Here is a 27,254-nt window from a genome sequence, read left to right as displayed (position 1 = left end):
GCTATCTAAGACACTTGTGCAAGCATCCTGGTGGGAAGGACTGGTGGTGGGTAGAGCTGGATGTTGCTCTGGTGGGAAGAGCTCAGTAAATCTTTAATCCACTTGTCTGATAATGGGTGGGGCTGAGTTCCCTCCCTGTTGGTTGTTTGGCTTGAGGCGACCCAGCACTGGAGCCTACAGGCTCTTTGTTGGGGCTAATGGTGGACTCTGGGAGGGCTCATGCCAAGGAGTACTTCCCAGGACTTCTGCTGCCAGTGTTCTTGTCCCCATGGTGAGCCAAAGCTGCCCCCCGCCTCTGCAGGAGACTCTCCGACACTAGCAGGTAGGTCTGGTTCAGTCTCCTCTGGGGTTACTGCTCCTTCCCCCTGAGTCCTCATGTGCACACTACTTTGTGTGTGCCCTCCAAGAGTGGAGTCTCCGTTTCTCCCAGTCCTGTCGAAGTCGTGCAGTCAAATCCCAGCTAGCCTTCACAGTCTGATTCTCTGGGAATTCCTCCTCCTGTTGCCGGACCCCCAGGTTGGGAAGCCTGACGTGGAGCTCAGAAGCTTCATTCCAGTGGGTGGACTTCTGTGGTATAATTATTGTGACTCTGCCCCTCCCACCATCTCATTGCGACTTCTCCTTTGTCTTTGGATGTGGGGTATCTTTTCTGGTGAGTTCCAGTGTCTTCCTGTTGATGATTGTTCAACAGTTAGTTGTGATTCCAGTGCTCTCTCAAGAGGGAGTGAACGCACATCTTTCTACTCTGCCGTCTTGAACCAATCTCCTGTTTATCCATTTTAAATATAGCAGTGTGTACGTGTCAATCCCAAACTCCCTAACTATCCCTCTTTGCCCCCTGGTAATCATAAGTTTGTTCTCAAAGTCTGTGAGTCTGTTTCTGTTTTGTAAATAAGTTCATTTATATCTTTTTTTAGATTCCTCATATAAGCGGGATATCATATGATATTTCTCTTCCTCTGTCTGACTTACTTCACTCAGTATGACAGTCTGACCCTATTTCCAAATAAGGTCATGTTCTCAAGTACTGGGGGCTAGGATTTCAACATGAATTTTGACAGTACACAATTCATCCTGTAATTCTGTTCTATTTATTTGATGCTGTGATAGCATTATAAAACTTTCCTCAAATATCTAAAAAATATTCGAAAATATAAGGCATCTGTTCAAAATCATTTTAAAAACTGATATATCCCATTACAGTAATAAAAATTATTTAGAAAGGAGATAATCACTTTTATCTGGAATCGTCATTTATTTACTCAATATTATTGAGTAATACTCATAATAATATTCATTAGTTGAATATTATTGAATATTATTGTGAATATTACTCTGTAGACACTATGTAGACACTCAATACTTTTCTAAGCATTGAAGATACAATAGATAACAAAAGATGCAAAGGCCCTGCCCTCATGGAGATTATATTTCAGTGGGAAATGGTTAGAGAAGGCTTCATACTCTTCATGTTATATTTATTATATCTTCTTGAAATAAATGAAAACTGACCCTCCCCTAAAGCTAGCAATTTCTTCTTCAGCCATTTTAAGTAGGTGTGAATCAGTCTTTGATGTCCCATGTAATGCAGAAATCAAGGGGACAGGGTCGGCATCCTCTGCTTCTCCTACCAAACATCATCCCGGCTTTTCTACCTTTCTTTAATACTCATTGATCCATGAGACCCATGCTCTTTGGCTGTAGAAGTTTTCTTTGTTTTGATCATCTTTACTAACATCTTACCCTTGTTCCCTGATTCAGTAAAGACTTGAGCACTTAGATTTTCCCCTTTCTTCTTTCTCCACCCCAAATCTGCCAGCAACCTGTGTTGTTTCAACTGTCATGGGAACAATCCTTTGGCAACTCAGCCTCTCAGATCCTTTACCTTCTCATCTATAGGAAACTTGATTGCACTTAAGTTAATTGCTCTCATTTTGGTACTCTGGATGTTGCCATCACTTAGAAATGCTCCACGTCTAACACATTAAATCCACATATTCCACTATTCAACTACAAACACCCATTTTCCAGCTCTTTCACTCATTTACTCACACTGAACATATCTGTGGTTCTTCTTTGAAACTCAGTTTCTTAACCCCTCCATCTCTTTGCTTTATTAGACCCTGTCTTTCTTTGCCTTCTGAGGTAGCTCCAGAGTATAGAGCTTGAATTGTTTTCTTTTCAATTCTCTCAACTTTCTTGCCCCATTATTATTACAATATATTCAAGTGAAAACCCACCAAAACTAGATCAATATATTTGTCTGTGTTTTTGACACCCACACTGGGGCTTCCTGAGCTCTACCAAAGAGAATTGGATAAGCATACAGATGGGTGCCATTCTGATAGCTAGTGTTCTCCAATTGGCTTCTAAATACTTTCTCTCTACCTTTCTTTATTTCCCTAGTCTCACATTTACCAGTGCCAGTTCTTCAGTCATTGTCCACAGTTCTTCAAGCTCTGATCTCCCTGAATGTCAGCAGATGATGGCTTTTCACCTCAAATTGAAGCTCTTGGATGGGGTTCCTCAGTTTGCTGTCATGGAACACTTCCTACATTAGAACCAGTGTTTCCCTCCTTCTCTTAGGAAACAAAGGAGTGTTCATTCCCCTGTCGAGGACTAATTCCCCCTCTAGATCATCTTCTCCTACCTTTGTAAGGACCTCTCTTTCAGCCTTACTTTTCCTGTATCTTTCTATCTCTTCCTGTACTAACTCCTTCCATCCGCATTTGATAGGCTCAAACACTCTTACATGTGGAGGGAAAAAAAACATGGGAAAAACAGACTTTGAGTTTCATCTCCCACTTATGGTCCCAGCCTTGCCTTTCTCACCTTCACAGTCACATTCCCTACCTCCACTGGCTCACTTGCTTTGCCTCCTAACCTCCTGTATATTTCTTAGAGCTACCATTACAAAATACCATAAATCAGATGCCTAAAACAACAGAAATTTATTCTCTCATAGCCTGGAGGCTAGAAGTCCTAAATCAAGGTGTCAGCAGGGCTCTGCTCCCTTTGAGAACTCTAAGGAAGGCTTCTTCCTAGCCTACACCAGCTTTTGGTGGTCATTACAACTGGTGGCATTCTGTGGCTAATTGGTGATATTCAGTGGCTAATCCGTGACATTCCGTGGCTTACCACTGTCTCACTCCAGTATCCACCTCTCTCATTCCATGGGGCCCTCCCTGTGTCCAGATTTTTCTTATCCTATAAGGACACCAGCCATGTTGGATTTAGAGCCCACCCTAATCCAGTATGACTTCCTCTTAACTTGATCACATCTGCAAAGACCTTACTTCCAAACAAGGTCACATTCACAGGTGCAGGGGTTAGGACTTGAACATATCTTTGGGGGGACAAAGCTCAACCCCCTCCCCCTCCATTGACTCAACAATGACTTCACCACACAATTGAAACCATTCTTGCTGGGCTATCAAAATTCTTGTAGAGCCAATTCAGGGCCAACGTAAAGGCCATACAGTTCATGACACTTGGACAGATTGTTGATCATTTTTCCATCCCAGAACATTTTTCTCCTGGTGTCTGTGACACCTGCCATCTCAATTTCCCTCTTATTGCTCAAGCTCTGGTTGTTAGCCTCTTCTTTTCCTTCCACCCACAAATGTTGGTTTATCTCAGGGCTCTTCTTGGAATACTCTGCACAATGTCTCTGTGACGACTCAGTCCTCATCTCCAATTCAGACACTCTTCCGAAGCCATGGACATTTTTTCTATCCACATATTGGACCCTCCTGCTCCAGGCATTTTACTCCAACTCCCTAAAACTGAATTCACTGTATCTACCACCTCCCATAAAATGCATTCCTTTGCCTGAGCTTCCTATCTCAGAAACACTACTGAGAACATAAACACTATTAGTATCAGTGTTACTAACAATAATGCTCCTCACCCTTTTGCCAGAAATAAAAACCTGGATTGAATCGGACTCCTTTCATCTCTCACATCCAATCTTTTTTTTTTAATTATTTTTTTATTGGAGTATAATTGCTTTACAACATTGTGTTAGTTTCTGCTGTACAGTGACGTGAATCAGCTATATGTATACCTATATTCCTTCCCTCTCAGACCTCCCCCCCATCCCACCCATCTAGGTGGTCACAGAGCACAGAGCTGAGGTCTCTGTGCTATACTGCAGGTTCACATCCAATCTTAAAATAAAATCCAAAGTCTTTCTCTTGGCTTACAACACTTATCTGGCTCTCATCTACTTTCTTAGCCTTATTTCAGATCATTCTCCCACTACCATTTATTTCTGTAGTGCTACATCGGTTTTCTTTCTGTTTACATTTGTTTGTTTAAATACAGCAAGCCTTCTTATTTTTCCAGACCTTTGAATTGGCTGCTTACTCTGACTGGAGTTCTCTTTTTCCAGGTCTTTATATGTCTGGATCATTCTCCTTGAGTTCTTAGATCAGATAAAACCTTCTCTCTATTAGTTAGAATAACCCTAGATGATGTAAACACACACACACACACACACACACACACACACACACACACACACGTTAGTTTCTAATAGCAGAAACACAATAGAAATTTATTTCTTGTTCACCCACCAGCCAAAGAGTTTCGTTGCTAGAGCTTCCTCGCTCTACACATTCGAGGACACAGGCAGATGAAGGTTCTGCCATCTTTAACACGAATCCCAAGGACACTCTGGAGTTCTCTCCATTGCTGTAGTAGGTGAGAAAAGAGAATGAAGGGTAATAAGTTGGAGATTTTTGTGGGCCAGACCTGGGAGTGACATATTTCACTTCTGCCCACATTCTAATGGCCATAACTCAGTCTCACAGGAGCACCTAACTGACAGGGACGTTCAGTAGACAGCCTAAGACAAAACTCATTTGCTGGCTCATGGTTCTGTAAGTAGGAAGTTTGGGTGGGTTTAGCTGGGTTTCTAACTAGGGTCTCACAAGGCCAAGATCAAGGAGTTGGGCAGCTTGGGCTCTCTTTTGGAGGCTCTGGGGAAGAATTTGCTTCCAGGCTCATTCAGGTTGTTGACAGAATTCAGTTCCTTGCAGTGGTAGGGCTGATGTTGCTGTTTCCTTGTTGGCTGTCAGCCTGGGGCTGCTTTTAACTTCTAGAGGCCGCACTCACCTGGCTGCCTTCATCTCAGTAATGTAGATCACCTCTTGCATAAAATCCCTTTCATGCTTTGAATCTCTCTGGCTTCCACTATTAGCATTTGGAGGAAACTCTGATTTTAAAAGGGGCTCATAATGAGATTGGGCACACCAGGATCATCTCTTTTTTCCATATAAGGTGAGGTAATCATGGGAGTGGTATCTCCCCACATTCACAGCTTCCACCCACACTCAAGGGAGAGGAATTCGTACAAGTGTGAGAGTCAATGAGAGTCATCCTTAGAATTCCTACAGCAAAGTTCAGAGGCCTAGTCATTCAGGTGTGACTTTGCTGAGCCTTACTTTCCTGGTGAAATAGAAATAACAGTACCTACTTCAGAGACTTAGTGTGAGAATTACGTGTGATAATACATGCAAAAAATGGTTAATGCTCACCACTCTTTTGTGGAAATAGTAAATGATCGATGAACACGTGCTTTTAGTTGTAGAAATAGTACAAGTATTGTTAAATCATAAGGACTCTTAATACCAAACATCCCTTGCAGGCATGTCTCTACAGTACATATTCATTTTAATTCAGGAAATATTAGCTGAGCATCTACCGTGTACAAGTTGCTACACTGGAGGTTGGATGTTACATATGTGATTAGGATATTTTCATCTTTCCCTCAAAACATTCCCAGTTCAATTGCTTTGATGGAAACATACTCAACTAAACATGAAGCTGTTCACTCTGTGGTATTTTCTGTAACAGGTGTGAGAACAAAGAAAGAGGTAATTCATCAGGAAGATAAAGTAGCATGGAGGAGGTGAATTTTTGCAGGCTTTAGAGTAGCGTTTCAGAGCTGAAGGACAGGCAAACCTAGGAACCATAGTGGAATAGTCAGTGACACAGAGCTGTGAATGTGCATCTCATGAAAATTAAGTTAGCCCACAGTTTAATATGACTGAGCACCCTGGGTAAGTGATCAAGAGTAGTGAGAGGCAAGGTGGCAGTCAGATCATCAGAGGTGCTGTAGCCATTGAAGTAATGATATGGGATGAGCTAACCCATTTTAGAAAGTAAATGATTGAAATATGACTTTACTCTGAAATAGTCACAGCTGAACCTATGCAACCATTGTCTCCGTTCAGTAGGTGAAGGAACTAGTAATTTAGAACTTTAGATGCAAAAAGCTAATTGGTCTTAACAATACAGATGGCAAAAGGATGAGGAGAAGAGAAAAGCATTAAGTTTATTTGTTAACAGCTCTATTGTATTATATTTCTGTGCATTAGTCAGTGTAAAATAAAATCTACTTATTTTAAATCCTTTTAAATGGTGTTTATTTCCTGATGACAGAATCTGCTAAAGTATTCACCCTTGGTGCATATTTCCATTAACCTTGTTGCTGATACAAAGGCTAAAACTGTATATTTTTAGGGGCCTGATTATGGAATAAAGCCTAGTGACATCATTATAAAACCACATCTGGATAAGCTTTAGAGTCTTTGTCTTTCTATCCGATTTAGAAAATTCAACAAACTGGGAGAATACCTCTATTAACAGACACTACATTCTCAGATTATTAGGGTGTCCTTTCTCTAAAAATAGAGACCAGGAGGGATTAAAAGCTCTAAAGCTGTAAATGCTATAAAGAAGTACCCAGTACACAGACATCGGGGATATTAGGGGAATTTAGTTGTATTGAATACATATTAAGAAAAAAGAGGCAGAAATTAAATTCAAAGTACTCTTTCCTCATATTGCCTCATATTGTCAATATTTTTCACTGTCTATATGAATGCTTCAGTTCCCTAAAGGATAAAATTCCCTTAATATTTTTATAAATTATTTTCAAAATAGTATCTTTGTATCACAGATACAAAAAATTAATGCCCGGGAAAGCTTAATGTTACTTCTCTTAGTAAATGACTCAGTGATGCAACTGGAAAGAAAATGCTTTTATTCATTCTCCTAAGTGCTTGATAGCTATCTTAAATTGGAAAAGAAATGCCTTTTACAATATATTTGATTTTATCCACAGCAAATGTGTGACTGTTTCAAAAACAGTGATTATTATTCATTCTTGGTTTTACAAAGTAAGTATATACTTGAGTCCTGAGTCCTGAATCTTTCCATTGCAAATGATAGAAGTCCAACTATTTCAGTTTTGTTTCTTTCTGGAATGGGATTCTTTCCCTTTTGTAACTGTGGGCTTTCTCCATGGACTAGAGAACATAGTCAGCAGCAGCTCTGAGCTCATACCATGATGCCTGGAGAAATTCCCTGACCAGATTGAAAAATACTGAGGAAGGATGCTGGTTGTTCCATCTTGGATCCTATGTCCAACTTTGGGACCAAAGAGGCAGGCTATGGGTACTAGAAGAAGAGAAGAAAGAACAATACAGCCATAGGGCTTCCCTGGTGGCACAGTGGTTGAGAGTCCACCTGCCGATGCAGGGGACACGGGTTCGTGCCCTGGTCTGGGAAGATCCCACGTGCCGCGGAACGGCTGGGCCCGTGAGCCATGGCCGCTGAGCCTGCGCGTCCGGAGCCTGTGCTCTGCAGCGGGAGAGGCCACAACAGTGAGAGGCCCACATACCGCAAAAAAAAAAAAAAAAAAAAAATGCAGTCACAGGGGAAATCATTATGAGCTTGAGCACTACCCCAAACGTTGACTCTTAATAATTCTAAAATTTGGCTCCAATATTTGTTGTACTTACAAATATTAGAATCTTACTGCCAGTAATTTTGGTGTGAATGCAGTTAGTAATACGTCTGTCTCCTTGGAAATCATTCAGCTCTGCTGTCTTCCTGTGTTCTTCCTTTTGAGAATTTCCCTGAAATTCTATTTTCTTTTTTTTTAATTTTTATTTATTTTTTTGTTTTTTTGTTTCTTTATTTATTTATGGCTGCATTGGGTCTTTGTTGCTGTGTACGGGCTTTCTCTAGTTGCAGTGAACAGGAGCTACTCTTCGTTGCGGTGCAGGGGCTTCTCATTGTGGTGGCTTCTCTTGTTGCAGAGCATGGGCTCTAGGTGCACGGGCTTCAGAAGTTGTGGCATGCAGGCTCAGTAGTTGTGGCTCGTGAGCTCTAGAGCTCAGGCTCAGTAATTGTGGCACAGGGACTTAGTTGCTCCCTGGCATGTGGGATCTTCCCAGACCAGGGCTCGAACCAGTGTCTCATGCATTGGCAGGTGGATTCCTAATCACTGCGCCAACAGTGAAGTCCTGTCTATTTTCTTAAAATTGAATCTCTATTTTGTCGATCTATTTCCTCCCATTTTTGAGACCCTCAAATCCGTCAGTGCATGGATTTTTTTTCCAAAATAAGAAGTGAATTTTTAGAATATTTTTCTATCAATTTTGTATTGAAGGAAGGCCATTCGTTTCTTGATTTTTATCATCTGCATAGGACATCTCAGAGCCCTCCTAGTACCATTAACAGAGCATCACACCTGTGTTATCAGTTTTTTAGCTCAAGTCTAAAAAGCTTAGATGCCCTATCTCCATTCATTTGTGTATATTCAATGTATATACTTTAAAATGTCACCTATTTTTTTCTGGCACTAAAAGAACTGCTGAAGACAGAGTGGTAAACTTCACAGAACCTTTAAGTTCTGAGTTATACATTGCCTTAACTTTGGTTTCAGTTAGCTAGTTTAAACCTAGTGGCTATATAACACTAATAGAAGTAATCAAAACATAGTAATAGGTAGTCTCCAAAACATCTTGAAGACTTTTACATTTTATTACACTTAACATTGTTCCAAAGTTACGGATTTTTCTAGCCACATGCAAACATACATACTAATATAATATAATGTAATATAACATAACATAATGCAACACAATGTAATATACATGAAAAGGCTAATGAACATCAATAGAAGACTAGTTAAACAAGTTATGGCTAATAATAATATGTACACTGTTATATTGTATGGTCATTTAATGGAAAGAGCAGATCTTTACCAATAGGGTAGTTTCTTCGAAGTATAATGTGAAGTACTCACGCAGAAAAGCATATCTATACAAACATTTGTATATTTGATTATATATTTAGACTACCTCTGGAGGTACATGTAGATGTATAGTAATTGCTAAGCTCCTGGAAGGAAGTGGATAATTGGGAAACAAGAGTAGAGGGAGACAATTTTGATATAAGCTCTTTTCCATCTTTTAGATTTTGTATCATGCATATATATAAATGGATAACATTCAAAATTAAGTATAATATAAAAATAAAATAATTAAAAAATGGTAACTTATAAATACTAAAAAAAATTTGGAAAAAAATGTAAAAGAAAATTTGCCCACAATTTCACCTACCAGAGACAATGACTAATTACATTTTGACTTATATATTTGCTCTTTTCTAATCTTGTTTTTTTAATGCACATATATACACATATCTTTGGGTCAGACTGTTTTATAGTCTTTTACCACTATAATACATAGTGATCATAATACCAAATTACTAAATTCTTTTCTAAATTATGCCTTCAATGACTGCACAGTATTTTTACATATTTCACAATGTATTTAAGTAAATCATTACAATATTTGGATTATTTCTAATTTTTCTCTATTGTAAACAACACTGCAATTTCAACATCCTTTTATGTAACATTTTGTATGTATGCATTTCTAATTTCTTACAATTAATTCCTCAAATGTTTTGTGCGTTGTTTAAAGTTAAAGATTCTTCTTCGTATTTTGTAAATATTTTTAACATACATTAAGTGTGCTTACCATTTTCATGGCACTATAATTCTTTTTTTTTCTATTTTTATCATTCATATTTTTTTTACCTCATTTATGGTGGTTTTTCAATGAAGTCATTTTTGCTTGAACTTGTAGTAAAATCTAGAAATACCTTCCTTCATAGTTTCTTCCTTAGATAAGAAAACTAGATAGATTTTCCTCATCCCAAGAACAGATAAATTTTTCCTGATATTTTTCTTGATAGTTTATATTTTCAAAATATTTTTGTATGTACCACTTTCTATGAGCCTTTTCAATTACCTAATGATGTATAAAGGTTAAAGTTTTATTCCCATTTGGCAGATGAGAAAATAGAGATTCTGAAAACTGAATTGATTTGCCTGGAATCATAAAGCTAGTTAATGACAAAGCTAGGACTAAAATTTTGGTGCTGTAACTTTCTGACTCCCAACTCACAAATCTCAGCTAGCTAAGTTTAAAGTAAGAGAATGATGGGAAATTCTATTACATTATTAATAATATTCAGTGGTGTCAAAATATTAATACAACATCCATATCTTTATCACATTATCAATGTATTCTTAAAGACAGCATGTCAATTAAAATGTGTCATCAGATGTTAGCTTTAGTTTTTAAAGTTTAAAGCAAGCCTACTTATGTTAAATGGGAACTGTCTAATTTTGGGGACTCATAAATTGAGGAGATAAATGTAGAAAATATAGGTCTGCAGAGTGTAGTATTGATAAGAGAGGGGCCATTTCTTCAAAGTCAGTAATGAAAAGTTACGCGATGTAAACTGGGATTTTTATGACTGTCCTGCTGCATGACCTCATGTCATTCCTGCTTCAGTTAACTATGGTCAAGAAAGAATAATATATCCTTTTAACCCACTCACAGAAATGGTAGTTTGCTAGAGCTGCCATGACAAAATATCAGACTGGGTGGCTTAAATAACAGGAATTTATTTTCTCACAATGCTGGAGGCTAGAAGTCCAAGATCAAGGTGTCAGCAGGTTTGGTTTCTCCTGAGGCCTCTCTTCTTGGCTTGCAGATGGCCACCTTCTGGCTATGTCCTCACATGTCTTTTCTCTCTACACATATATCCCTGGTGTCTTTGTGTCCAACATTCCTCTTCTTATGAAAACACTGGTCAAATTGGATTAGGACCCACACTAACAGCTTCATTTTAATGTAATCACCTCTTTAAAGACCCTGTATCCAAATGTATTCACATTCTGAGCTACTGAGGTTAGGGAGACAATGTATGAATTTTGGAGGGATATCATTCAGCCCATAACAGTACGTATACTTTGCAATGATTGTATTACAACTGCGCACCAAGGTAGTTAAAATTAAACAGACAAATATCTATTCCTTCCTCCCTCCCTCCTTCCCTCCCTCCCTTCCTTCCTTCCTTCCTTTTTTTCGGGAAGTAAAACCTAAAGAATATTAGAACAAAATATTTTCAAGGCTGTTGATTTGTGGTTCTTTCATTCATTTATTCATTCGTTCATCCATTTATGCAAAAGACCCAGACAATATAATAGCGTTTGACTAAGGACTGACCTGGCACGTATAGACATGTAGCTCACAGTTTTCCTCTCTGGGTTCCCGTCTCTCATACCATTTCGCCTACTCTACTGGAGTTATTGGTTGACTTAGTTGTCTTCCTCACTAGATTGTGAGTGCTTTGAGGGCAGGAATTCTATCTTTCATGTTCTACCCTGAAGACATGGGAGGCTATCAACATATAGTAAATGAACAATAAACATTGTTTTCAGGGTAAAGAAATCAATTTTTTCATTTATATGAAAACTAGATATGATTATGCAGACAATGTGTCAGGATACCAGACTGATATTCAGAGGGATATTCAGAGACAGACTAATTTATCTGAAACTGACAGCCAGACAAGTTGATTGGTATCAGAGAAGTGACACATGACCCCAGTGCCTGACATCCATTGGGTAAATATTTGCTGCTTCTTTCACTGTATCACACAACTACACAGACTATGCAAAGCCCATAAGCACACAATTTGTGCAAAACCCCTGAGAGGTGCCATCCCATGGCTATAAATATGACTCATTTGCTTATATTAAAGGATGTAAAAATCCATCCTTTTAAACCTTTGAAGTAGTTATGCAATTCAATTCCATGTAATCACAACAAAAGACTGATATATATATTTTAAACATAAAATTGTTGTTTTACTATGAGTGTGAAACTTCATATGAGTGTTAGTAAATGACCTATGACTTAAACAAAGGCATCCTGCTTGCTCGACTAAAAATCCCACCCTGTGTTTACTGTACTTCCCAGTTGCATTCAAACCTAGAACCGTAGAAAAAAAAATTGCCCAAAAATAATTCCAATAGTTTAGGGAAGTTTGTCTCATATATCCCAACTTTTAAAGACTGTTTTGCAAAGTTGATATCCTTGTACTGCCCTCTCTACTTTTTCTCCACCCTACTGTGGAAATGAGTACAAGTCTAGCAACTCCTAGGGATATACTACCAAATATGCAAATATTTGGATATCTATTTCATGTGGGGAGATTAGAAAGTCACTTTCTGCCACTTGTGTAGCTCTATTACACAAAAATCAAGAGGATGCTTGCCATAAATTCTATTAGGTTGGAACTCGGGGTGTTGAAAAGACTACATAGATAATTTTAAGAGAGTTCCCTTGCAGCCGAATCACTGCTATAAAGTTAAGCTTGGTTTTTAAAATATAAATCAATGTTTTTCATAAAACTACATACTTCTAGTGTAAACTGAACTACCACAAACTTTTGAGTAGACATTCCACAAATTCAGCATCTATCAAATTCTTCCTCTGAAAAAACACTTTATAAAAATTGAACTTTGGCTTTCTTATTTTTTCCATTATTTCGTTTTAATGACAACAGTATTCTGATCTGTCCTTGTAAAGAGCTAGACTATTTTAAAAGATGTGCTGAAAATAAAATTAGCTCATAGATACTAACATTAACCAAACGTAAATCAAGATATTTAAGGAACATTTCAGAGCGTAATTAAGGAAATAGAAATCTTGTAAAATTACTATCACGAAAAGTCTAAGAAAAGTTCATTATAATTTCAGTGGTAGTGAAGCTGTTCACCAAAATAAAGAGACAAGGAGGAGATGGCTCTAAGAAAAATTAAACAGGTACATAGTAATTTATTTTTTCCCTTTGTCTGATGGGTATAGTAGCATGAGTAAACAAATACCTGGATTTGCATTTTATCAATACTCTCATAATTAATTTTTATATGTGATTTACTGTGTAATATGAAAAATTAAGAGCCTGAAAATGTGAGCATTTGGGAACTAATAGTAAAATATTAATGCTAATACATTATCTTCAATTTTGTGTCTATAAGTGTTTTGGTGCTAATATCCTCATTGTAATTTGTTGCTAATCAGTGGAATTTTAGTTCTTCCCTAAATTAGTTCCTCTTATAAGTATCTGTCTTCATCGCAAGACAGACACTATCATTTATAATTTTGCACAAATATTCTTCTCAAATCACTTACCGTTTTGTATTGTAATTTATTGAAGCAATAAAAAAGTGGTTTGGAATCATGGGTATAAAATGAATATCTACACCAGAAAAAACAGCATCTTTGAGGTTTGAAAAACATAACCCAAAGCAATGTGTAGTTCAGAAGAGATATTTGAAAATATCTTGTACACATCTTACCTGCTGTTTATCAGCATATAAAACACACAGTAGATGCACATAGCAGGTGATGCACGACAAAAACTTACGGAATGAATAAAGAAATGAATGACACAAAAGCTATTTCTGAAGGTGTATATTGTCATATAAATATAATTTCTTTCCCAAAAATTGACTATATGTTTTAGATTTAGCTGAAAATTTTTATCTGACCTTTAGATAACTACAGGATAAACATTTTTAAAGTACATTATTTGCAGTATATATGAGCATTAGTTAGTTAGTGGAAGTGCATTTAAGTTAAAAGAATCTGTTAGCCTCTGCTGTTGTTGATGGTTTAAAATTGTTTGGTCTTACCTGTGTAATGCATTGTCCTTTATAAAATGCTTTTGTGGCTATTTGTCTTATTTTATCTTTAAAATAATTGTAGGTAGAGATGTTACAAAAATATACTATAAAGCCAAGACTTCAGTGATTCACTCATATTTATACAAATCAAGACTGTAAACTCAAACCCAAGTCTTTGCTGATTTCTTTTCTCTCTATTTTTTGTTTCCTTGCACCATAATGCATCCAATAGTATTTCAAGTTTTGCCTCCCTGCTTTTGTAATGGGTTTTAGCTTTACACAATAGTAACTATACCAAAGAAAAAAAAAAAAAAGAAATTGATCAGATGATTATTAACCAAACTCAGGTACAGTTAATACCAGCTTTATCTGTGAAATCCACCATAACAATTTTGGTTTGTTCCAAAGTCTCTTATCCCAGTGTTTAAAATTTTAAGTACCATGAATTGGAAATGTGAGGGAGATTTCGCTTTTCATGTTGTACTCTTTTGCAGTGTACTAGTTTAATTTTTTAATATGTGAATACATACAATTACCCCCAAAATGTAAATAACTAGTTCAATGAAAAAAACTAGGAAAATGCAAATTATATAAATAAGGACATAATCATGTTTATTAACATTGTTTCTAATTATCAAATAAATACTATTCTATGTCAGGTATTGCTTTAAATGATTAACATGTAAATGTAATACTAATGTATGTTTTTGCTATGTTAGGTATAGCCAGGCCATCCTGGGTTCAGATATATTGCCTTGTATCTGTATCATTATATCATATTTTCTAACTTTTATAAACTATGGTTAAGTTGTATCTGTCTGTCTGTCTATCTATCTTATTACCCAAATAAGGTTTTGTTATTTTCTCTCCTCAAGGTCAGTAACCATGTCTTAATCTGTTTTGTTTGTTTGTTTGTTTGGTTGGTTGGTTGGTTTGGTTTTTCATTTGTTTTGAACAGTCTTTGAGAGGAAAAGGGGAGAAGGTTGTTTGGGGGTTATATAAAAGAAGGAAAGGGATCCATTTCTCCTGTCTTTTATCACCTGTAAACTGTACCATTTTTCACTTTCCTCTCCTGAATGCATGCTCTAAAGACATTGTCCATCTAAGAAACATACAGATTTCCAAAGCACAAGGTTTGACACAGTGAGCACCCGTTGAGTATACTCTGAAGTGGATATAGGTTAATGGATGATTGGCTGGATGGATGTATACGTAGGTAGATAGATAGATTTAGCTCAGATTTTCACAGATCTCATTAACCTGAATATACAAATAATTCTCATTAGTTCTAAGACTCATGTTTCATTTTTTCATTGCGCTCGCCTCTGGTAGATGATCTCTGCCTCCTGCAAAGTAATCCGCATGCGTTTTTGTGGAGCCATATGGATTTTCTCACATGCACTTAGGATCAAGCCTGACACCAGTTGGTCGAGTGCCATAGTAACTCCATTAGACGTTTCCATGGCCCTGATCTAGATACCCCGTATGCCCATATCCAGGCATCAGGAACACTGCTACTCTTCCACTGCTCTTCTACCAGGCACCTGAGTCTCTCCCACTGCTATGTCAGGGAGGGTGGTTTCCCATCAGGGACCACCTTAAATTACCCCAGGCCAGGTGGGCCCTAGAATTGCTCTTCCAGGTAGGGCTGTCCGGCTGGATCCTGTACCCCTCTACTACTGTACTTTGCTGATGTTCTCCATCCTCCTGGTATCAAAGTGGTGGTAAAAGAATGGCTTGCTTCCTTGCAGTACTCTTTCTTGAGTCCTAAAGGAATACTGCATGCATTCCAGTATCTTAAAAAGTTTAGCAAAACAGGTCTTTTTGCTTTTACTCTAACCTGGAAGACATCTGAGCAAACAAACACAAGGCTCTTCTTAACATGATCTCTCTCTTCTGAGAACCAAAGCATGCCCAGCCTCTTCTTTAATGGTAAATTCTTCAGAGTGTTTCCCAGTTTTCAATACAGACAGACTTCTGTGGGGCCATCACATGAGCTGTTCTGAATTCTCTGAGATATCTGAATCCATAGTCCACACATATTTGCTCCCTCTTTCCGTGACTGCCAAACCCGCCTCTAGTGCTGGGAATGTTCTCATGGAGTCCTGGCTACCCGCTTGGTCAGATGTATCCAGAGAAATCTAAATGTATCTTATACTCCATTTGAGGCCCTCCTTGTATTAGGGTGAGAAAAAGAGAGAAAATGAATGAGGGAAGGAGGGAAGGAGGGAGGGAGAGGGAGGGAGCAGGGGTGGAGAGAGAGAGGAGGATACATTTTTATTTTAAGGAATTGGCTCAGGTGATTGTGGGCAAGTTTGAAATCTGTAGGGCAGATCAGCAGGTGGGAGACCCAAGGAAGGGTTCATGTTGCCATCTTGAGTTTAAAATCCAGCAGGCCGGAACCTCAGGCAGAATTTTTATGATGCAGTTTAGAGGCAGAATTCCTTCTCATTTGGGAACACTCAGTCTTTGCTCTTAAGGCCTTTGAATTATTGGATGAAGCCCACCCACATTATGGAGGGTAATCTGCTTTGCTTAAAGTCAGCTGATTATAAATGCTAATCCCACTTAAAAAATACCTTCACAGCGACATCTAGACTAGTCTTTGACTAATCAAGTGGACAACATAACCTACCCAAGTTGACACATAAAACTAATCATCACAGATATACAACTTTTAAGAAATCATCAGTAAAATATCAATTAATTTAGGGAAAAAGTTAGACGCTGTCATAATGTGAGCACTTGCAACTTAAGTGTTTTTCTGAAGGAATGTCAAAAGACTGTTCTTTGAAAATTACTGTTTTAAAAGAGAAAAACCTGTCATTGTATGGAAGTGATTCAAGGATAGACAGTTCAGTAAAATGGGCCAAAGGACATTTAGACAGTTCTTATAGACAGTTCTTATAATGGGCCAAACTACTTTTAGCTGTGAAGACTAGACTTCATTGAAGACTTCATCAGCTTCTAAAAATGCAGTGGTTGCTTTTGATGCATTGTATTTTCACAAGTTGATGTTGAAACATAATTTTAATAAGGTATTTGCACCCTAACATTACAATTTACGTTCTGGGAATCCATTGTGCTCATGTTACCCATTCTCTTCTTATATGCAGGACAATTTGCTTAGTATTTCTTTCCAAATGAAATTGCAAGAGCATTTTATGATGAATTAAACAGGTGATCATCTCCAAGCCTCTGTACCTATTACAGCAAATATCCAAGAAGGAAAAACTTTTATCACAATTTTCTGAACGTCAGTTTTCTTAGAAAAATAGACATTCAGTAGAGAGTTTAACCTCTGAGAGCATTGAACACAAACTTCTCTTTTTACAGATGAAGAAACCAAGAGCCAGTGAGGGCAAGTGTTTTGCCCAAGTTCATGCAGACTAATGGCAGTTCTTAGTTCTTTAACTAAGAACTAGATAAAGATTTCCTAACCCCCAGTTCCATTATATTTGGGTCCATTGCATCATCACTGCAAAGTTACCAACCTGGAATCCAACGGTCTTTCCAATCTGGCCCCAACCTGTCTTTCTAGCATGATTTCCTTTACTTCTTTCGTGTGTCCTGCACCTGAGCTAAACTGAACTTTGTTGACCTAAGCTAAACATTTCTCACCAAGCTTGTGCTGAATTATTCTACAACAACGCCGTTTGCCAACTCTTCCCATCCAGGATGTCTTCTCCCTCTGTCCCCACTGCTTGAAAACCAATTTAAATGCTATCTCCTTTTTGATAAATAGATGGCTATAGATAGATTTATCTCAAAATTTCACAGATCTCATTAATCTGAATATACAAATAAGTCTCATTAGTTCTAATACTCATATTTCCCTTGTTCATTGCCCTCACCTCGAATAGATGATCTCTGCTTCCCAAAAACTAATCCACACACATTACTAAAGAATATGAGAGTAGCAAATTTCCACCTAAATCTGGGGGGAAATTCCCCAGTGTTGCAAGAAATATTTAGATGTTATATGTCTAACCTTTTTCAAATAATATTCCTGGAATCTTATCTCAAGTCTCTCTCTTTGGTTTGTGAGTTAAAAGCATTTATGAAAATTGAAAGCCAGATACTGACTTCCTAATTCTGTCTCTCACTCTCCAGAGTCAAAGTAGAGGAGTGGGTGGGATGTTAGTGTGGAGCAGGGAGGTGATTCTGCTCTAGGTTATATTTTTATAAAAGTAACCAAGGGGCTTCCCTGGTGGCTCAGTGGTTGAGAGTCCGCCTGCCAATGCAGGGGACGCGGGTTCGTGCCCCAGTCCGGGAGGATCCCACATGCCGCAGAGCAGCTGGGCCCGTGAGCCATGGCCGCTGAGACTGTGCGTCCGGAGCCTGTGCTCCGCAATGGGAGAGGCCACACAGTGAGAGGCCCGCGTACCGCAAAAAAAAAAAAACAAAAAAAAACAAGAAAAAGAAAAACAACGTTGGGCTAAATATACTGTAATCTGTTACAAACTGAGTAGTAGAGAGACTCAGATCTGTCAACCTAAGGAGTTTTGCATGGAAGCCTTTTGTTCTAACCAGCTAGAGAGAAAGAGGAAAATGAGGATGCATCATCCCTCATTATCATAGACAAACTAGTGCCTGACAACTCCCAGCAGGCTGGGCTCCTCCACCACATGCCACCTGCTGCTATCCTGATGGCATGTGGTGGGAGAGCCCAGGTCTTCCTCTGTTCATTTCCAGTTGTCTTATTGCGATGAAGTTTTCACTCTTCAACCATCAGGAATGTCCAAAGTATTAGGAGTCATAAGGGGATGCAGCCTCGTTCTCCAATAGAGTGTAATCCCACCCCCCACCCCCACACTCCCCCCACACCCCCCACACCCCCGCCACTGTGAATACCTATGACTGAGATAAAGATGCTCACAACAGAGATTTGTTAAAAGGGCAAATAGAGTGTAAAGAAAGCACCTGCTGAGAATCAGGAGCTGTTCCATGAATAATATAATCTTTGAATAGGGTTTTATGAAAGGGAGGGACGTGCATTTCTCTGATGAAGTGGGAAATATTGGAAGCACATACAGAAAATGTGTAGAGCTTAATAATGTAGTTTGGGTGTGGTCTATGTCTGAGTCATTACCGGGGCGAAATGATTCCAGCTCTGCGAATTAGTTTGAAAGCACAGCACCGGATGTTGATCGTGGTTAATTGCTCACCCGGCCAAAGAGAAGCATGTTTCAAGTTAAGGTTTCTATGAGGAGCAGAAGAGCAATGATGTTCAGGCTAAAGAAAGCCTCTGCTTTTTATTAATTAGAAGGTCAGAATCTGATTTTTCTGGAATCAAAAGAAGCAGGAGTGGAGCAGGGTCTATACACTGGCAGAGATGCACGCACCCCAATACACCACGTGCGCTCTGGCATAGCTCACTGCTTTGCAGGCATCTGTGGAAAACAGCACCTTTTAGGTCTTGCTGCCTAAGATGTGCTCTCACTGAACGACGCCCTAGCGCTGGTTTTCAAGTTGGAATACCAAATGACAGAAGGAGAGGTGGTCAGTAACTACCTAGATGGTTCCCACATTTTTCAACATCCAGGTGATGATCTGTGGGCAGGATGCACAGAAAGAAGAGAGAAAAATCAGGGAAAAGTTGTATTTTTCCTCTGTGAAATAACACTAGGAAGTTCTCAGAAAAAGAACCAGAGAACACGCATCAGATGATAAAGAAGCAAAAACTGCTTTTTAATTTTCTGATGGGAGAAACCAAGGAGAAGATGGAAATTCCTCACTTTACACCAGGAGTTAAAATCATTGCCTATTTATTGGTTCATTGTGTAAATTGAGATCAATGAAATTCTCCGAACAACAGCACGAAATCAATGGTAAAACAGCATATAATTCATGGCCAGTCTTGTAAATTATAGTTTGCTTGACAGTAATCGGCGAGGTTTCCATGCACCAGGATGCATTTCCTTGTAACACGTCTCAGGGTAATGCCTGTGGATCCATTTCTAATGCATAGTAGAGTGATCTGTTTTTCCCTGTCCACAACTCCCTGTGTTTGATCTTATGCAAATGATGCAGTCAAGCAAATGGGAAACAAGATGTTGTTGCTAAGGGGCTCTGACAAACAGTGGCCTTATGTTTTTAGGGTTCCCCCACCCTCCATTTACTGACTCAGATTTGTGTACATACCTGCAATTGTTTGAATCCATTGATCCATTACGTTGCCCTTGAAGGACCTACTCACATCTCTACAGACATGTTACCAAATCAGCTGCAGTCACGCAGGGAGGAGAGAATTATCATTATATTCCTCTTTGCTTTAAATTTTAAATTGGCGGTTTTGTCTATGGCTTCACTCCCAAAGAATGCCTTAGTCTGCTTCCCCTGGAACTTTTTCACTTTTTTAGTTGATTCTTTTTTTAAAAATCCCCCATTCTATTTGTTCCTTTTTCACACAGCTACTCTTTTCCCCCACCTGATGCTGTCTCCTTTTTTCTTTCTCTAATTTTTTCTTCCCTCATCCTTACCATCTCCTCCCACTTCACCAAGGATTTCCCAACCAGGTCACCTGGGCAGCTTCTTCTACCATGTATCATGGTAGGTTCTAGCTCCTTCATTTTTGTCATCCCTCATCATACAAATTACACTAGTGACACTTCATCTTCTTATGGAAATACATTGAGAATAATCTACTTTGGGGTGGAGACAGGACAAGCATAAAAATGACTGGAAAGTCAAAAAAGCTGTTTAATCAGACTGGCTCTCTTTGTACTATTGAGTTGATATATTTTAACTTTTCAGAATCAAAATAAAAGCCCCGGGCTTCCCTGGTGGTGCAGTGGTTGAGAGTCCGCCTGCCGATGCAGGGGACACGGGTTCGTACCCCGGTCCGGGAAGATCCCACGTGCTGCGGAGCGGCTGGGCCCGTGAGCCATGGCCGCTGAGCCTGTGCGTCTGGAGCCTGTGCTCCACGATGGGAGAGGCCACAACACAGAGGCCCGCGTACAGCTAAAAAAAAAATAAAAAAAATAAAAAATAAAAGTCTCAGTTCCTATTGTAGCAAAGACATAGCAATCATATTTCCCAAAGCAGATATATGACCTAACAAATTATTTTGTGTGTGAGAATTAATATATCTTAGAAAAATGGAGAACATGTTAATTCTGCCTAGGTTTGAAAATCTTAGCTGTATGGTCGTCATAGGCATAAATGAAGTACCAGTTGAGCGTGGAAGCTTTATAAATCTCAGTTGATAAGACATCTACCTATATAGCTCTATTTCTGTGAATATCTACATATTTATTTCTATAGCTCAACTTAATATCTGACTTACTCCCATACAGTTAGTAGCAAATGAACCACAGTCACTCGCAGGGGGTCCCCTCCCCTCCCGTTATGGTGTGAAACCTTCCAGGGTCTTCCATAGTTTCTTGGCATTTAGAGTGTGACCATACATGGTGCATTCCTCCTCTATGCAAAGGGATCACTGTTGATACTACCCGCTCGGGTCTAGTACATATCTTCAGTGCTTCTGTGTCATACCTGGGAAGTTGAAGTCTGCAGTGTTTTCTTGGCACCACCTGCCTGCAGACACCAAGGTCTTTACTTTGGCTGGGGTCTCTCTCCACCCTGGAACTCTATCTTGGAAACAGGGATCAGAGCCCCTCTTCCCAAGAGCCTGCACATTTATTTCTCCTTCCTTCTATCTTTATTCCATTAATATGGGGAACCCGAGGTGGAGAAGAGGAGGGTCTATGCACTTCTTGTTTCTCCCAAACATTATATCTGAACCTCGAACCCTCTCTGTTCCTCTCTGTCCGGGAGGGTTCTCTTTCTGCTTCCTGAGCAGACACATTCTGTTTTATAAAGGAGTTCCTATTTTGTAGATAAATTCTGAAGGTTTTTTTTTTTTTTTTTGCGGTACGCGGGCCTCTCACTGTTGTGGTCTCTCCCGTTGCGGAGCACAGGCTCCGGACGCGCAGGCTCAGCGGCCATGGCTCACGGGCCCAGCCGCTCCGCGGCATGTGGGATCTTCCCGGACCGGGGCACGAACCCGTGTCCCCTGCATCGGCAGGCGGACTCTCAACCACTGCGCCACCAGGGAAGCCCCTGAAGGTATAATTTGATTGAGGAAAATTTAAATGAGGGTCAGGGGTAGAGAAGAGCAGAAGAAAAAAAGACACAGGTTAGGATGGCAACCATATTGATCTCGGCTCCTGTGGTACAGATACCAAGCATGACAGAGGCTCAGAGGAGGAAGTTATCCCTGAGGCCTCCAATTTTAGACCCCACTGGTTCCTCCAGAGAATTGGCCAAACCATGAAAGGAGAAAAATAAAAGGTCAATGCAATGAAGGGAGAAACAAGGCAACAAGACAGCTACTGCTGAGGAGTGACAAGGATCCATTTCAAATTGGAAAACCTAGAATTATAGTAGCTTCTTTCAGCAGTGCCTCTCAGTCACATCGCAGAGACATGAGAAGTGTTAGAGAAAAAAGATGATGAGATTTATCCAGAGCTAGGAATTGGGAAAGCAGATACAGAAGAGGACTGGGGAGGTGGAAACCTCTAGGGACCCCAGAGAGTGGCTTTCAAATGGGTGATCAAAGGTCATAGCAAGGAAAATGCAAATATTCGAATACTCTGGAAATAAGAAGATACTAAGAGGCTGTACATGATGTGGTGGCAAAGGAGTGATTGTAGGGATATGACCAGTGGAAGAGGCGGGAATTTAACAATCTGTGGTCAGAGAGGGCATATTTTAGGTTAAGAATCTTGGAGATAGTTCCAAAGATGATCAAGTAGTGGGTATAACTATGCTGCCTGTTGAATAAATGAAGCAGAAGTGAAGGGCATTACATTTGAGGAAGTTAAGTGCAGCCAGGTCCAGAGATGAGTCATCCTTGAGGATGTTGGAGCTGCCAAAAAAGGGATTATGATTGAAAAGAAAACTGAGCCAATGCTGAAGTCATTGAGGAAAGGAGAAGTATGATGACACAGGAAGTGTAATAGAGCATATGTCAACTAGGTCTTGGGCATACATCTTCTTAAATAATGAATTGATATTGGTAAACTATGGCTGTCTTTTCTCCATCTAATATATACATGTATATCACAGAATTTGAAAAATATATGTAACCGAAAAACTTAACTGATCTGCATGCCCTCACTTTGAGAAAACCACTGTTAATATATTTAAAAAATTTTTTCTCCATAATAGATTGTAGTTTTTTTAAATTTTTATTTTATATTGGAGTATAGTTGATTAACAATGTTGTGTTAGTTTCAGGTGTACAGCAAAGTAATTCAGTTATACATATACATGTATCTATTCTTTTTCCATTTAGTTTATTACAGAGTATTGAGCAGAGATCCCTGTGCTATACAGTCGGTCCCTGTTGGTTATCTATTTTAAATACAGCAGTGTGTACATGTCAGTTCCAAACTACTCCTCCACCCTTCCCCCGGTAACCATAAGTTCATTCTCTAAGTCTGTGAGTCTGTTTCTGTTTTGTAAATAAGTTCATTTGTATCATTTTTTTTAGATTCAGCATATAAGCAATATCATAGGATATTTGTCCTTGACTGACCTACTTCACTTAGTATGATAATCTCTAGGTCCATCCATGTTGCTGCAAATGGCATTATTTCATTCTTTTTAATGGCTGAGTAATATTCCATTGCATATATTACCACATCTTCTTTAATATTTTGGTGTATCTCTATCTTCTGGGTTTTTTAATGAAGTATTCATGTTTGAGAATTATGTTTTGGCATTCAAACAAGTACAACTTTGCCTTTTTCTTGTCTTTTAATAGTGAATCATCTCCATCTTACATTTACATTGGTCTGACAAATTGTATTCAATAGATTCTTGGAAACTTTTAGATATTACTCTATTTCTGAGAAAATTTGGCAATCTGGGTAAGGGGCATAGATCGAGGTCTCCCTCCGGTCTTGCCCAATTCATTTATTCAACAAGTAAAACTGTGCTAATTAGCTCTCATCTATCCTGAAGACATCTTGGTGAACATGATAGAAAATATCTTTCTGTACTCAAGGAGTTTACCTTGAGTAAATGACAAGGCAATTTCTGACATGTCTTGGTAATAGTTATAGGTAACTAAACAAGGTGATATGACAGAGAGTACCTGGGGATGGATTGTGGTGGCCATGCTGTTAGATTATCAAGAAAGACCACTCAGAGGAGGATGAGCCTGAAGGATGAGATAAATTCAGCCAAGTACAAAGAAGGAGAAAACAGACTTTAGTTACAAGAAACAGCACCTGCAAAGGCCTGGAGGTGCAAGATTGCAGTGTTGGAGGAACACGAAGGGACAGAAATGTCCAGTGTATGGGAGGCATGAGAAGTAGGCATTTGTCAAATGAAGTAGGATCTCATTGACCACAAGTATGTTTCATTCTAAGAGCAATAGGTGGCCACTGCAGGGTGTTACTCTGGGGAATCAAAAGATCACTCTGGACTGATGACCTTGCCTCCTTCTTCACTGAGAAAACGGAAGCAGTTATAAGATAAATCCACACCCACTCCCACCACCATCTTCCTACCTACCAGCATTTGTACCCACATAATCTGCCTTCCCTCCTGTTACCATAAGTTATCTGTCCCTGCTCCTTCTAAGTACAAATTCTCCACTTTCATACTTGGTTCCAGTCTTTCACATGGTCAAGGAAAAATCTCCAGCAACCCTCTCCTCTTACATCCATTACCAGTTCTGCACTCTGTGTCAGGTCATTCCCATCAGCAAACATAATTTTTATCTCATTTAATTATTTTAAAAAATCCCCTCTGGGCTCTACTCACCTTCCATCTACTGTTTCACTTCTCTGCTTTCCTCTACAACAAAACTTCTTGAAAAAGTTGCTTATATTCACTGTCTCTAATTCTTCTTCTCTCATTCCCTCACAAAGCCACTGGAGTCAGGCTTCGACACCCATAACTTCACTGAAGCTTCTGTCGCACAAATACCAGTGACTGCCATATTGCTAAACTCGGTAGTCAATTTTTAGTCCTCCTCTTATTAGACCTATCACCCGTAAAACATTTGCTTCACTTGAATTCTAGGACATCATATCTTCATAGCTTACTGATTGCTTTTTCTCTGTCTCCTTGGTTGATTTCTGCTTTTTTCCCCTAACAGCTTAAGGTTGATATCTTAGGATTTGGGTCCTCATACCTTTTCTTTTTCTGTCTGTACTCACTCTATTTGTGTTCTCATCCATTCTAAATGCCATCTATAAGATGATGACTTCCCAAATTACATCTCAAGCCATGACTTCTTCTTGAAATTCCAAACTTGTATTCAGATTGCCTAATTGACCTCTTCACTTGGTTGTCTAATCAACTTCTCAAACTTGCCATGTCTAAAACACGAATTATTTTAAACTGAAGTATAGTTGATTTACAGCGTTGTGTAAGTTTCAGGTGTACAGCACGGTGATTCAGTTAAATATATATATATATATATGTACATATATATTTATTTATTCAGATTCTTTTCCCTTGTAGGTTATTATAAAATATTAAGTATAGTTCCCTGTGCTATACAGTAGGTCCTTGTCGGTTGTCTGTTACATCTATAGTAGTGTGTATATGTTAATCCCAGACTCCTAATTTATCCCTCCCCACCTTTCCCATTTGGTAACAATAAGCTTGGTGTCTGCAAGTTTATTTCTGTTTTGTAAATAAGTTCATTTGTATCATTTTTTTATATTCCTCATATAAGCAATATCATATGACATTTATCTTTGTCTGTCTTACTTCACTTAGTATGATAATCTCTAGGTCTATCCATGTTGCTGCAAATGGCATTATTTCATTCTTTTTTATGGCTGAGTAATATTCCACTATATATATATGTGTGTGTGTGTGTGTGTGTATATATATATATATGAATATATATATATACACACACACACACACACACATATACATACACACATCACATCTTATTTATCCATTCACCTGTCAATGGAGATTTAGGTTGCTTCCATGTCTTGGCTATTGAAAATAATGCTGCAATGAACATTGGGGTGCATGTATCTTTTCGAATTAGAGTTTTCTCCTGATGTATGCCCAGGAGTGGGATTGCAGGATCATATGGTAGTTCTATTTTTAGTTTTTTCAGGAACCTCCATACTGTTCTCCATAGTGGTTGCACCAATTTACATTCCCACCAACAGTGTGGGAGGGGTTCGTTTTCTCCACACCCTCTCCAGCATTTATTATTTGTAGACTCTTTGACAATGGCCATTCTGACCGGTGTGAGATGACACCTCATTGTAGTTTCGATTTGCATTTCTCTAATAATTAGCAACGTTGAGCATTTTTTTCATGTGCCTGTTGGCCATCTGTATGTCTTCTTTGGAGAAATGTCTATTTAGATCTTCTGCCCATTTTTTGATTGGGTTTTTTGTTTGTTTGATACTGAGCTGTATGAGCTGTTTGTATATTTTGGAAATTACTTCCTTGTCAATTGCATCATTTGCAAATATTTTCTCCCATTCTGTAGGTTGTCTTTTCACTTTGTTTATGGTGTCCTTTGCTGTGTAAAAGCATTTAGGTTTAATTAGGTCTCATTTGTTTATTTTTGTTTTTATTTTCAGTACTCTAGGAGAAAGGTCCAAAAAGATATTGCTGCAATTTCTGTCAAAGACTGTACTGCCTATGTTTTCCTTTAGGTGTTTTATAGTATTTGGTCTTACATTTGGGTAGTTTGTCCATTTTGAGTTTATTTTTGTATATGGTGTTAGGGTATGTTCTAATGTCATTCTTTTACATGTAGCTGTCCAGTTTTTCCAGCACCACTTATTGAAGAGACTGTCTTTTCTCCATTGTATATTCTTGCCTCCTTTGTCATAGATTAATTGACCATAGGTGTGTAGGTTTGTTTCTGGGCTTTCTGTCCTGTTCCATTGAGCTATGTGTCTCTTTTTATGCCAGTATCATACTGTTTTGATAACTGTGGCTTTGTAGTATAGTCTGAAGTCAGTAACCCTGATTCCTTCAGCTCCATAAAACATGACTTTTTAATCTTCCCCTTCAAAACCTGTTTTGTATTTGATCTTCAACCCAATAAATGGTTACTTTGTCCTTGTCTTTGCTCAAGCCACAAGACTTGGAGTCAACTTTGGCTCTTCTTTCTTGCCCTCTACCTACAATGCCCTGAGGAATCTTAATACCTTTGCCTTTAAAACATATCCAGAGATCCTCTTGAAGTGATGTTAGCAAAATGGTGGCACAGGGCTTTCTTGCCTTTCCCCCTGCAAGAAATATCACAACTATCCACACACAGAAATACCTTCATAAGAGCCAAGGATTCCCGGTTAGGGGTTATAGCACATGGGTGAAGCACAGAAATAAGAAAGATGCATTGGGGAGGGCAAGAAAGATAGAGTCACATTATCCCCATCCCTCCTCCCCCAAGCCC

The 27,254-nt window shown here is 38.8% G+C and overlaps 1 protein-coding gene and 1 long non-coding RNA gene across 2 annotated transcripts in view; both read left to right on the top strand.

The window, feature by feature from the left end:
• USH2A (usherin) overlaps positions 1-27,254 on the top strand; it is a 774,017-nt gene that overhangs the window by 352,885 nt on the left and 393,878 nt on the right. The gene's annotated exons all lie outside the window — the stretch shown is intronic.
• LOC113628512 (uncharacterized) lies at positions 591-22,387 on the top strand. The gene is made up of 3 exons (XR_003436128.1): positions 591-664; positions 14,941-14,945; positions 22,376-22,387. It is a non-coding gene; the product is annotated as an uncharacterized LOC113628512 (long non-coding RNA).

This window comes from Aethalodelphis obliquidens, unplaced genomic scaffold (genome assembly GCF_003676395.1).
Source record: "Aethalodelphis obliquidens isolate GAN/ISIS:26980383/991018 unplaced genomic scaffold, ASM367639v1 scaffold24, whole genome shotgun sequence".
Taxonomy (NCBI): Eukaryota; Metazoa; Chordata; class Mammalia; order Artiodactyla; family Delphinidae; genus Aethalodelphis; species Aethalodelphis obliquidens.
The sequence above is the reverse complement of the archived record's forward strand: the minus strand, read 5'-3'. Positions and strand labels throughout refer to the sequence as shown.